At 42.0% G+C, this 14,098-nt stretch overlaps 2 pseudogenes; both read right to left on the bottom strand.

Annotated features, from left to right (window-relative positions):
- The window catches only part of LOC124979393 (myomesin-2-like), a 460,208-nt pseudogene that overhangs the window by 36,966 nt on the left and 409,144 nt on the right, over positions 1–14,098 (bottom strand).
- LOC124981198 (heterogeneous nuclear ribonucleoprotein M-like) lies at positions 5,587–6,739 on the bottom strand (annotated as a pseudogene).

Consider the following 14,098-nt stretch of genomic DNA (forward strand, 5'->3'; position numbering starts at 1 on the left):
TGTTTTCAAATAGTATAATTCAAATATTAATCATCTATCTTGTCACTGATAATTCTGTCTTATGAGATGTCAGAGTTTATTTAAGATAAAAACTGGTATTACCTTAACAGCCACATGGAAAATGACAAAATATTTCAGAACAATATTCAATGGAAAAAGCATAATGCAAATAATGTAAGAAGCATAATCTACTTTTATGAATATACATATGCACATAGAAAAGGCAACTAAGTGGGAGGTTGTGTTGTAATTTTAGATATGACAAAATGGATGAAGAGAGAGTTGAAGGAAAACTAGAGTTCTAGGTTCTTCACGCTGAGATGATTGAACTGTCCACAGATTCTTAAATGGAAATGTCCCTGGGCAAATGAAAATAACCTCCATGTCCTTCAACAGATAAATGTATAAAGAAAATGAGATATATACATGATGGTATATTATTCGGCTATAAAAGAGTAAGACATTTGCAAGTAAATGAATGGATATGGAGATTATCATGCTAAGTAAAATAAGCCAATCCTGAAAAACCGGAAATCAAATGTTCTTTCTGATATGTAGATGCTAACACACAAAAATGGGGCAGGGGAGAATAGAAGTTCAGTGGATTAGACAAAGTAGAATGAAGGGAAGGGAGAAGGAATAGAAATAGGAAAGACAGAGGAATCAATTGGACATAACTTTCCCATGTTCACCACCAGTGAACCTCCACATCATCTACAACCACAAGAAAGGGATCCGAATTAGAATAAGGTATACTCCATGTATGTATACTATGTCAAAGTATACTCTACTGTAATGTATACCTAAAAAGAACAAATTAAAAAAAATAAAATATAAATATAGAATTAAAGTTTAAAAAAGGAGAGCTGAGTACTCTGGTGAAAGATCTGGCATTCAGATAAAGAAGTGAGGTCAGGAGACTATATGAAAGGAATGGATTTGAATATCATCAGTTAGAGGGGTCAAGTAAGGAAATGAATGGACCAAGGCAAGAAACCATCCATGCCATGGGGGTGCTACACTAAAAATGGATGGTTGCTAACCTTCATTTGGAAGTGGGAAAAAATTAAGAGAATCTTCAGTCTCTGATCTTGCACAGCCTTAACAACTGACCCATTGGGTGGCATGGGAAGTTGATGATAGATTTTAGTCTTCAAATAAATCATAATGTCTTCTCTACTTCCTTTGAATTTTCATGGGGTATAATAAAACACAGAAGAAGCTTCTGCAAAATCAAAATAAAAGAAAAAGGGCAACCTAAAAAACTAAAATTTTCCTATAGCCTCTGACTTTTCGACCCATTCTGGGTCAGTAAATTCTAGAGATTGTGGATTAGTTAATTACAGGTGAACACAAAATTGTTTACTAACAGGATTGTACAAGGATTTAGAAAAATGTTGATAGGACAGGAAACAAAGGCAATGTAAACATGAAAATAAATAAGGTTTATAGGAAAGTTAGGAGAGAGAATGATGACAATTTGTGTAGGAATATTATGTAGGAGACTCTAGGTGTTTGCTGGGAGATTGAGATACTGGGAGGTTATTGAGTATCAATCTGAGATTATGGAGCACTATTTTAAAAAGATATCGTAGTCAAAACAGATTTGAGAAAAAATTGGAAGTCCTAGGAATAATTTAATAATGTAAGAACTGGAGAGCACATAAAATGTAGCTTTCACATAGGATTCTCCAGCATAACCTGAGAAAGACAAAAGAGGAGGGCAAAGCCAGTTCCCCTCACCACTTTCCCTAGTTCACTACTCAGCCAAACCTCCTTTCTTTTGCCTGTTGAACAATTGCATAATATGCTACTTCATCCGAAGTTCCCATCATGAGGGAAAAGTGTGCGTAATATTCCAATATTAATATCACTAATATTAATGTGAAAATTATGTTAAAAGCCCTTCTCACACAAGGGAATTTTCTTCCTACAAAGGTCCCTTCCTAGGGATCCTGCTATATGTCTGTTTCTCAGGCTGTATATGAAGAAGTTCAATATGGGAGCCATGACTTTGTACTTCAGAGACACAACAGTATCTTTCACAGTTGAATTATTAGCTTATGGACATAAGTACCGACCATTGACTGTTCTGTAGAACAGCACCACCACAGAGAGGTGAGAACCACAGGTGGAGAAGACCTTACAGATACCTCAAGCAGAAGAAATCTTGAGAATGGAGGATACAATTCTTGCGTAGGACACAAGAATGAATAAGAATGGGATGACAACAATCCAATAATAAATATCACCAACACATTAACGTGAGAGTCAGAGCAGGCAAACTTCACAAGGGCGGATATTTCACAGAAAAAGTGTGGGATCACATTGTCTGCCCAGAAGGACTATCTGGGAATCAGCAGAGTGTGCAACAAGGAACACAATGTGGTCAGCACTCAGGACAGCGCCACCAGGGAGAGACAGAGGTTGGGACTTATGATGGTGGAGGAGTGCAGAGGAAAGCAGATGGCCCATATTGATCATAGGCCCTGGCCATGAGATTGAAGTTCCCAAGGTCTCCAAAAAATAGAAAGAAGTGAATTCGGGTCAGACAACCTGCATAGGGGATGGATGGAAATTGATTCTGCATGTTCTGTAGCAATTTGGGCATTGTGAAAGAGGAGAACCAGAGGTCAGAGAAAGACAAAGATGTTGAGAAACAAATACATGGGTGTGTGGAGATGGGAGTCCAGATGAACGAGGATGATGATAAAGAGTTCCCCTCATCATGTGGCAAGCTACATGGTCAGGAATAAGTCACAGAACAGGTTTTAGTGTTCTGACTGGATGGTCAGGTCCAGAAGGAAGAATTATGAGAGGAAATTTGGATTTTTCCCATTATTATCTGTCTCAAATGACAAGAGAAGAAGAATGAATATAGTAGAATCATATTTAGGGACACAGGGAAAAAGAGAGCTAGATGTCTAAGACAATTTTATTACAGTATGTTGTTTTATTAGTTCTATTTTATGATTAGATATTGTTGCTAGTCTTTTCCTATGCCTAATTTACTATTGGTTTAATGTTGACTAAACCCCTCCCCCACAAGGGTCCATATGTAAAGACCTAGACTCAGGATTGCAATATTCAGAGTTGCTGTAGTTCAGTGGCAGGACCTTGTGGAAGTCCTCAGGTCACCGTGGATGACATTGAAAAGGATCATAGAACTCTCCATTCCAGTTGGAGATGCACTCCTTCCTCTCCATGTTCTCTGCCATCCCTATCCTGCAACATGAGGGGATAATACAAGGGCTGGCCTGGCCATGGCAGCCATTTGGCATCTGAACCTCTCAAACTGTTAGCTTAAATGAACCTGTTTATAAGTTGACTGTACTACATATTTCATTGTATTGGTAGAAAGCTAGTATAATAATCTCTTTAATAAATGGGGATGGAAAAATTGGACTTCCATATTCAAATTTTTAAATTTTAATCCATACTGCCATTCTGTTCAAAAGTTCAGAGAAAATGGATCATCAATCTTAATGTTTGTATGAGTGCTGAGGAGATTACCTGTGACATCCTACTCTGTGGAGGCTGAGATGTCCCAAAACAAAAGCCAAGGTGCAAATGGAGCAGATATGCAGTGCTTTCAAGTTGTCGCCACAAAAGTCAGTTGTGATCACTGCAACATGGATTGAAATAAGAGGATGAGAAAACTTAGAATAGTACACCAGAAGTGTGTAATTCTTAGGAGCATGCTCTTCTGCCAAGGGGCATAAAAATCCTTTAGACTATTATTTGAGCACTTTCTGATTCATGTGCAAGCTAATGTGCAAACAGCAGAATTGCTCCTGTGCATGGGTTAGTTGATATTGATCAGCAAGGAGAAATTTTGTTACTCTGCACAACTGGAATAGAGAAGGTGACATCTGAAATCCTGGGAACAGTTTGGGTGGCACTTTGTATTTTCGAGTCCATTAACAAACATTAATGAAAACTATAAAACCCAATAGAGGCAACACCAGTAAGGATGCAGGTACCAAGGAAGCAAATTTGCAATGTGCCATTATGTGAAGATCCTCCAGCTCATGATGGCCAATGAGGAGTGGATATTGAAAAAGTGAATTATATGTGCCAAATTTGGCTTCCCAAATGCCGAGAAAGAAGTATCTTGGCTTTAGGAAGTGGCATGACATAGATGGAGGAAGGGATAAAGATTGTGCTGGATGCTTTTAAGGAGTTCCATAGAAAATGAGCCAAATGTAGTGTAAAGTCAAATAATTTTTCAACCCTATGTGAGGATGGATTTGTTGGACTTGGTCTCAGAAATTTATTTTTTCTTCTTTTTCTGATTTCTTCATATCTGCATGTGTTTTAATCATAGGAGCCTGATGCTTGTTAAATGCATTTCTTTCTCTCTTAGGAACTGTGGACAGCAAGATAGGAAGTAATAATAGGTTCTTCCATCCTTGTAATGTTCCTGAAACATGAGTTACATGGTGGCATTCTACTGAAATTCACTGGTGGTTACCTGTGCTCCAAAGGATAAAGCCTAAACTCTTAAATTCCTAAGACATTTTGGGACAGTCACAGTGTCATCCCTGATTATCTTGCTGTCTCTGAAGCCATCCTCCTTCATTCTTCCTCCTGAAATGTAGGCTGCAGCCACACAGGTCTCCTGCTTCTTCCCTACACAGGGAATAAGAAAGCATCTGTCCTGAACAGCTCATCATCTTCACCTTCCCCCAAAGGATGGGGGAACAGGTGTGAACAGAGGCTGTCATAAGTCACCACTGAAGGACTCTGGGATAATTTGTCTCTGAGAGGTCCTCCAGCATCAGTACTCCTCTGGGATGCAGAGCCCCTTGGGCTCTTTTGAGTTGAAGGGGAAGAATGAGAAGGGATGGTGCAGTTAGGTGAAGACTACAGAGGCCATTACTTCCTGTGCCTCTGATGAATAAACAGGATCCAGGATCAGTGTCCTGGAGTCATAATCAACCACCCTGGGTGAGTTAGTATGGGAATGAATGAGTTCTTGTCATCATTTGAATGTGATTGTCTTGAATTCCCAGGTTCTACAATGTTCTGCAGAATAATTAAAGTTTGTTAAGTTTCCTGTTTTCTATCTTTTTTCCTTCCAAGATTTTCTCACATGGCTTAAGTAATTCAATATTTTCATACTTTATTAATAATAATGTTCATTATTATAACATTGTCCAGTGTACTTGCAATGATTGTATCATTTGCACATAAAAATATTCTTATGAATAAGGGTTCAGTGCTATAATGATTCATGAAAATTCTTTAGTTTACATTCATCTATGGAGTTTTAAAAAGCTTTACATAGGCCTCCTGTCACAGATTATGATTAAATTTATCTGAAGGGGCTCACTAACCTGTATCTTTAATGACAATGTGTGTGTTTACTACTCAAGTGCAATTCAGTGACAACAGTACTGACATCACCTTTGTGTTCATTTAAAATTCTGAAGTTGAGCTACAGAACAAGATTCGGTGTTCAACAGAATCCCCAGGTGACTTGCATGTTTATTAAATTTTAGAAACAATACTTCCCTAGGTGATTCTTATGTACAAATCAATTTGAGAAGTATAGATTTAAGAGTTAGGTCTTCAGTGACAACATCAGCAGGTGATGTCTGGGCTTTGTGGTCCCTGTATATACTGCTTATACATGAGATTTCTCACAAGTATCTGGTAGGTCTTTCTGGCCACCCCAGGAGCATGGCCTCCAGCTCTGCCAAAGGATCCTATGAAACTTCCTCCAAAGTTTCCATGTTCCATCTTAATGGTGTGGTCAAAGCTGGCACTACCACCATCCCCCATGAGCAGATACATGCATCCAATGCCAGCGCTTAGGGCTGGGCCCATTGTTAGACCCATGTGCCCCAGGATATTGCTGCCCATTCTCTCCAAGCCCATGTGCTCAAGACTCTTGGCTCCCATGCACTCCAGGCCCATGCACTCCAGACTGGCCCCCATACCAACGGGCATCATGCACTCCATGCTCAGGCCCATGTGCTCAGTTGTTTGGCCCATATGGTCAATGGGCACAGCCATGTACTGCAGGCCGAAACCCATGTTGGCACCTGCCGCTCTGCTCAACACCAGAGCCAGCACACTCTGTGATCTGTCCCGTTGCTCGATGCTATGGGCCAAGTGGTCAAGGCCCACTGGGCCCATACACTCGATGCTGGAACCCATTCACTCTATGGAGCCCATGCACTCCATCTCAGAGCCCACTCAATCTATGCCATGGCCCAGGTCTATGCCCATGAGCTACATGCCAGCACCCTCAATGCAGTCAGTGTCCCTTTCCATCCCAGGGTTGCTGCCTCCACCTCCCCCTCCTCCCTGCTTTGCAGTGATTCCCTCCTGTCTTCAGTGCATTATTTAGGATTTCACTTATCGGGCCCATGTTCATCCCAGATCCAAATAGCCCCATGTTTTCCATACAACCACCAAAGGGCCCTCCATGCCTGCAGGCCCTGTTTCCCATTCCAAGGTCTTTGTTCAGGTGATTGGCATGAATAGGCTGCCCTCCTGCTCCTAACCCCATGCCATTACCACCAAGTCCATGGGGAAGTTGCTGTGGGTGTTCAGCAGGGAATACATCTCCCTTTGGTAAGACCCTCTCATCCATTTTGATGTGCATTGGTCTATCAAATAGTGATTGGCCTTTAAACATAGATACAACTTGCACAGGGATGAATTCTTGATCAGGAGAATAAAGTGTGTCTTTCCTCTTAGGTTTTTGAACTGATGATACAAGGCTCATCACAAATAGAGGGTAATTTGCTTTTGTTAGTCTACTGATTTAAATGTTAATCACATTACAAAATATCTTCATGGCAATGTAAAAGTCAATGAAAACTTGACCTCAGGACCTAGCAAAATTGACACATAAAATTAGCTCTCACATATGATATAGGTATCTGAGGAGGGACTCAAGGGAGAGCTTTAAAAACTGTTTGTCCTCTTTTACAATAATTTACATAATGTTCTCATTTATTTTAATCACATTGATTTGATGGCATCCTGTGTATTAAAGCATAAGAATGTTTCATTGGCGTCAGTATTGCTGAAAAGGGCGGGGCATCTGATGTACCCTAATATTTTCCTTGAATAAAAAGGGTACATCTGAGCAGTTGGTAATGCAGTGACAAAATGTGCTGTGGTAACATCTAGAATTTGTATTCTGGGAGGACAAAAATAGCAGTTATTCTACTTAAGGGGAATTGACTTCCTTAAAGTTGAAGGGATGAAACATTGGCCACAAATATTGCTGAAACATTGGCCACATCAGGTACCTTTCCTGCTTCAAGTTCACAACCTGTTGAGGAGCCAGCTATCAATCTCTAGTCAGGACATGAGTGGTATTACAAGAGAATAGATGCTGTGGAAACTTCTGAGGACTCACCTAATATGTGGACACAGGAAGTTTTAGCTTAGCAAGTGTCATATAATATGCCTGAAAGTAAGTGAAGGTAAACTAGGTGAAGAGGGAGCAGATGGACAAAGTGATAGGAGGAACAGCGAGTATGCAATTCTATTAAGTTCAGCATTGTTACAGAGTGGATTACAAGAGTCACTGTGGAGACAGGTGAGAAAGTGGAGGTAAATGCAGATCAGATAATAAAGCAACAGTGTGCCCTCAAAAGGAATGTTATCTTAAGAGCAATGCCAGTCCTCTGAAGCACTAATCAGGAGAGGGTTGATCAGATTTCTACTTAGAATGCTACTGCATATATGAAGCATATTGAAGGTAAAGGGTATTGAGGCATATAAACAGGGACATGACTTGAGAGATTGATTCAATAGTTCAGGTGAGATAAGATGCCATCATGGACTAGGAATGTGGTCTTGTGATAAGGAGTGGATGAAGTAGCAAGAGAAGGAAGTGTAGAATATACATGACATGGTACATTGGAGTTGATGGCAAGAGAAAAGAATGAATGAAACAATTCACAGACTTCAATATGATGCTGCATTCCTTTTTTGAAAAATTTAAATTTCTGTCTGAAGCTCTTAAACTGCTAATTTATCATGTGTTCTTTTTGAAAACCGAAACTCAGCTTTAAATGATAGTCTCTTCTCCTAGGTCAGTGCTAAGATTCAAACAACTTGGGTCAACACTCACTCTTATAAATTGAACTTTTCATTCCTAAATAGAAATCTCTTTTTGAGGAGGGTTCTCTTAACCTTTTTTACTTTTCTTTTATTCTCATGTCTGCATTTCCCTTCCTTTTTACTTGATCTGTATTTAATTGCACATTATATTTGCTTTCTTATAGTAGTTTACTTTGTATTTGCTGGAAACTGAGTCATCTTGGGGCCCTAAATGTTGTTTCTCAAGCATGGTCAAGGAGGCCAGAGTCTGCTTTTAACTTCACTCTTAAAGATCACCTTTCTCTCCTTGGTTTTTCCAAGTTATCAATAAACTTTACATCCATGATCTTATTTATATCCTGTGATGATGCCATGAGGGAAAAGGAATTTTATTATGATGTCAAAGATTAAAGAATGTGGAATTTGAACATGCCAGTGCTCCACTATGTATCAACACTGAACACATTTAAGACTGCTGACCTCAAAAATAGAATTTGTAGCCTTACATTTTTCAACGTGAGCTGCATGTGTTATTATCTAGGTTTCCATTCTTGGTCATTAACTTCCTTGTCCCCTGCCAGTGATGACAACCAAATTTTGACTTCTCTTAAATTTTGACTTCATTTTGACTTCTCTTAAATGGCACTGACCACATCTCTGTAGCATGTTCTAGTTTTTATCCTCATTCTTTAGTGGACATCTTCACTTGTTTTCTGACACAAAGTTGAACCCTTTATTAACTACCCACATATGCTCTTGTCCTAAATTCCATCTCAGTGTCCTCTGGGTGAGCATCCATCACCCAGCATGCTCAGTGTCTTTTGGTTCCTGTGGGTGAGCACACTTCACCCATCAGTGCTGGGTCCCCTGGGTGTGTGGCCCTTTTCCAAGCAGTACTTAGGCTTCTCTGTGTGCTGTGGCCTCCCCCCAGTCTGTATTCTTTGCAGCTGATCCTTGGTAGTCTACTGGTGAGCACCACCCTCCCTCTAGTGTTACTTCTTCATGAGACTATGGTGGGTGTTTTTCCTCCAGTTCCCTGTGTGCCCTAGATCTTTGTTGTTCAGTTAGTATTTCCGTTCTCACCTGTCTCTTGTAGAACTTCTTGTGTGGTTTATTTGGGGCTCTTAAGATGTTAGAGGTTTGAATTTCTTGGCTGCTTCTCATGTGTGGTACATGAGTACTCTAAACCTGTGGTGGGTCTTCATCTCCCCAGCTTATGATCATTCATGCAGATGTTTGTCCTGACTGGGTTGTTATTTATGCTCATTCAGTAAGTAGATCTGTGGCTGCTGACAAACTTTCTGCAGGGTGTCTTTCTGTACTGAGCCAGAGCTGTCTGTCCTGAGGTTAGAAGCCCTGAGGCAGAGATTTCCTGAACCCACCTCTGAGCCTCTTTCTGCACAGGCTGCCTCCTTCCTAGGGCCCTTCCTTGGAAAGACTGATATCAGGTGCTCTGCCCTCCTACCAGGCACTCTTCTTGTCGTTCCTCAGCTCTCATTCACTCTGATGATAGCCAATGTCAGCCTCATGGTCTTCCTCTTCTGTCACCTGGACTCTTTCCCAGGTTGGGAGTTGAGTGTGGCTCTTCCCCATTTTTAGTCCCAGTATTTTGGGGTCATAGTCATCATGTTCTGCTCTGTAACCAGTGGGAGGAGCATTATTGAGGAGAGGAACAAAAGCTCCAGGCATAGCTTGTGTGAGGGAAAAGGATCTGAGTGGGATGGACCAGCCAGTGGTGCACCATACCCTGTAGCCCTTGGGTTTTCAGAGACCCTCAGTGTCACTAGTCCAGCAACCTACATGGGGTGCCAGCAGAAGTCAATCAGCAGACTTTCTGAAGAGTGCTTGTGTACTAATTATCTTCATGGGTACAGAGGATGTGTGACATGTGCTTTAAAATGGTCTTCAAATGTGGATTCCACACATCAAGTGCCTCTGAATGCTTCAATTTAAGCAGGACTCTTGTATCTGTAGCCAGCTGACAGTTGCCATAGAGCCACCATGGACAAGATCAGACTCTTAGTAAATGCTTCACTGCTATCTAGCTCAGCAGAGAATTTGCTGACAGTGTTCACTGACTGATACTTGAGTATAGTTTTGACAAGAAAGTTGGGTGATAATTTCATTCATAAATAAGACAAAAACAAAGCAAGCAGAACATTCATGTGTAGTGTACCACTTTGTTCAGGACAAGTGAGTGTTCTTGGTGGAATGGATGCTAGTGTTGGGTACTGGAAGCTTAGTTTTGTAGCTATTCACAATGGAATAGCTACATACATAAACTTTCTTGCATTATTAACCTTTCTTCATTCATTCATTACTTTGAGACAGTGCACAAAACAACAAACCAGTCCACCAATAGGGAGGTTGCCCATTTCCATTTTGTAGATGCTTCATACAACTGGAGCTGTGCATGGCCAGGAATGGATCTGGAGTAGAGCACTGTGTTTGCATCTGAACATAATTCAGGTGTGTCCTGAGCCTGGGTGATAGCAAGACTTGATGGAGAGATCTGCAAAAGAGCAGGGCACAGGAGGCTCATTTTCTGGCTCCTAGCAGCTCAGGAAAGGCTGACAGGTTGAAGAGCAAGCCATACTCATGGCCACACATGGCTTACGCACACACATCTCAATGCACATGGACACGTGCATGTGCAGAAGATCAGGGAGGATTTGGGACCCACAGGGTTGTCTGTCCTGTAGCCCAACTGTGGAGGATCATCCCACATAGCTGTGTCCCTTGCTCCCTTCCAGTGTCCAGGCCTGCTCTCCTCCCCAGACTCCTGCTGGCCCTCTGTTCTCTCCACATTACTCTTCTAGAGCCTCCCTCACTGCATTCCTCTTGAGTAAACCAAACCTGTTGTGTGAGCTGGGCTTGGGCTCTGCACAGCTCTTCAGAACCTGAAGTCAGAACAATCAGTGGGACTTTCGGGAGAAAAATACACTGAAAGCTAAGATGTTGGGTAAACCTGTCCACCCTTTTGATGCCTTAGGACTGGACACTTGGAAACACAAATAAAAGTCAAACGGGGAGGTCATACCTCAGCCTCCTGATTGCAGACCTTCCTTAAAATGAAAATATCAAGTGCCAATGAGAATGGGTTGAAGTGGACATTTCCAAATATACTACACACCCAACAAGTCAGTAGGAAGTATTTTGAAATCAAAACTCAGCTCTCATTCCTTGGGCTCAGTGATGCAGATGGAGCAATCAGAAGAAACTCTGCTCACTTAACCACTTTTAGAAATTGTAAAGCACTTCAAAGGATCAGGAGGAGGGTGTTTATCCAGTAAGGCAGAGTGTGCCCAAGAAATGTGTGGTTCATTATAATATGGAAACTTTTTTTCAAGGGAAGAAACACTTGTGTGATTAATAGTTAAGGTGAAAGAGAGAGAGGCTGGATAGAGTGTGCAGGCCTGTGGTACAGCTGCAAAGAAGGCCACAGAGAGCAGGAACAGACCTGGATTCAGGCCGAGGCACCCCCACCTCTGTACATTTTAGTTCTGAAGTCTTGACCATGGTGTTGTGTGCATTTATCGACGGGTATGTGTTCGTGGAATACTCTGTGTGCATTCATTAGCTGGGTCTTCAGGGAATGTCCCTTTGTCTGCTAGATGCTAGATTGTAGTCCTTCCCACAGAGGGCTTTTGCTGGCTGCTTGCCCTGTGTCTGGAGAGCCCGGCACTGCTGCCTGCCACTCCCTGCACCACTCTCCCAGCAGCCCTGTCGCATTCTTCTGCAAGTGTTCATCCCTCGGCAGTGCCCTGGTCAGGCCTGGGTGCCAGCCTCAAGCAGGGCACCACCATGGAGCTGGCACCATCACTCTCCTGACCAGGCTGGGCCCTCCCTGAGCTGTAGAACTGGCATCCTACCCAAGGACCCAGCCCAAGAGGTGGAACTGAGCCTCTTTGGGGGGGTTCTCAAGCCTGTGAACTAGGCTGTAGAATTAGAAGTGGGGAGAAAGAGAATATGAGCAAAGAGCAAGTGATGGGTGTAGAGACAGGAACCACGGGGCACTGGGAGGGGAGGCAACCAGAGTGGGCGCCAACTTGAGGGCACCCACAATGGAGGAGAGCAGGAAGGGCTCCCAGCTCTATCCAGGTGCTAAGTCCAGGGAGGGCAGTGCTTTCATTTGCTGAGGGCACCTTTTCTGACCTGAGGCAGGCAGGATGCTTGATACACCTGATGTCATGGACCATCTGCCTCAAGAGTATAAGGGAGCAGTGATTGCCTCAGTGTCCAAATGGCACAGGATGCTCAGGGCATTGATGTGACTTTGCCAGTGTCACCCAAGCCATCAGGGGCAGAGCAGTTACCAGAGCCCAGGCCCATCTGCCCCTGGACTATGCTCTGTGTAGTGCTACCAGCACCCTCCAGGTGAGAATGCAGACAGGAGGAGGTCGAGGAGGAGCCAGGTCCTGTCCTGTTGCCTGCAAGGCTATTCTGCCTGGGTTTTCCAGTGAAATGACAGGCACCATCTAAAAAGCAGTTGTCCCCAAGGGAACCCCATGTGTTTATGGGCTCATTCAGAGACTCGGACATACCTAGATTTAAGTTAAATCTAGGAGCACATAGAAACCTGTGTGTATAGAGCAGAATAGGACACAAGGCCTGGGGTCCATTCAAGACTAAAACCAAAGCCCAGACCAAGTCTAGGGCTGAGGTGAGCCAAGACAAGCCAAGGTCAAATGCCAAGATAAAGACCAGGGCAACCGTGTCCTAGACACACTAGAGGTGAGCTCAGCTGACAGCTGTGGCAGGCAGGACAGCCAGGCATGGTGGTGCTGGGTACTTGCTTTCTCCACAGGCAGATCTGGGATCAACCTGGGCTCTGATGCTCACTCTTGGCACATCGGTGTATGGATGTTTAAAAAGCATTCATGTACCAAAGAAATTAAAGGGATACGAATAGGAAAAGAAGAACTCAAACTATTCCTGTTCGCTGATGACATGATTATATATTTAGAGGAACCTGGAAATTCCACCAGAAAACTTTTAGAACTCATAAGTGAATTCAGTAAAGTAGCAGGTTACAAGATCAATGCTCATAAATCCAATGCATTTTTATACATAAGTGATGAATCTTCAGAAAGAGAAATTAGGAAAACTACCCCATTCACAATAGCCTCAAAAAAAATAAAATACTTGGGAATCAATCTCACAAAAGAGGTGAAAGACCTCTACAATGAGAACTACAGAACACTAAAGAAAGAAATTCAAGAAAACTTTAGAAAATGGAAAGATCTCCCATGTTCCTGGATAGGCAGAATTAATATTGTCAAAATGGCTATACTACCTAAAGTGCTATACAGATTCAATGCAATTCCAATTAAAATCCCAATGATTTACCTTGCAGAAATAGAGCAAGCAATTATGAAATTCATCTGGAAGAATAAAAAACCTAGAATAGCTAAAGCAATCCTCAGTAGCAAGTGCGAAGCAGGGGGTATTGCAATACCAGATCTTCAACTCTACTACAAAGCAATAGTAACAAAAACGGCATGGTATTGGTACCAAAATAGACAGGTAGATCAGTGGTACAGAATAGAGGACATGGACACAAACCCAAATAAATACAATTTTCTCATACTAGACAAAGGTTTCAAAAATATGCAATGGAGGAAAGATAGACTCTTCAACAAATGGTGCTGGGAAAACTGGAAAACCATATTCAATAGAATGAAATTAAACCCCTATCTCTCACCCTACACAAAACTCAACTCAAAATGGATCAAGGACCTCGGAATCAGACCAGAGACCCTGCATCTTATAGAAGAAAAAGTAGGTCCAAATCTTCAACTTGTTGGCTTAGGATCAGACTTCCTTAACAGGACTCCCATAGCACAAGAAATAAAAGCAAGAATCAACAACTGGGATAGATTCAAACTAAAAAGCTTTCTCTCAGCAAAGGAAACTATCAGAAATGTGAAGAGAGAGCCTACGGAGTGGGAGAATATCTTTGCCAACCATACCTCAGATAGAGCGCTAATTTCCAGAATCTATAAAGAACTCAAAAAACTCTACAACA

Source organism: Sciurus carolinensis, chromosome 3 (assembly GCF_902686445.1).
Source record: "Sciurus carolinensis chromosome 3, mSciCar1.2, whole genome shotgun sequence".
Taxonomy (NCBI): domain Eukaryota; kingdom Metazoa; phylum Chordata; class Mammalia; order Rodentia; family Sciuridae; genus Sciurus; species Sciurus carolinensis.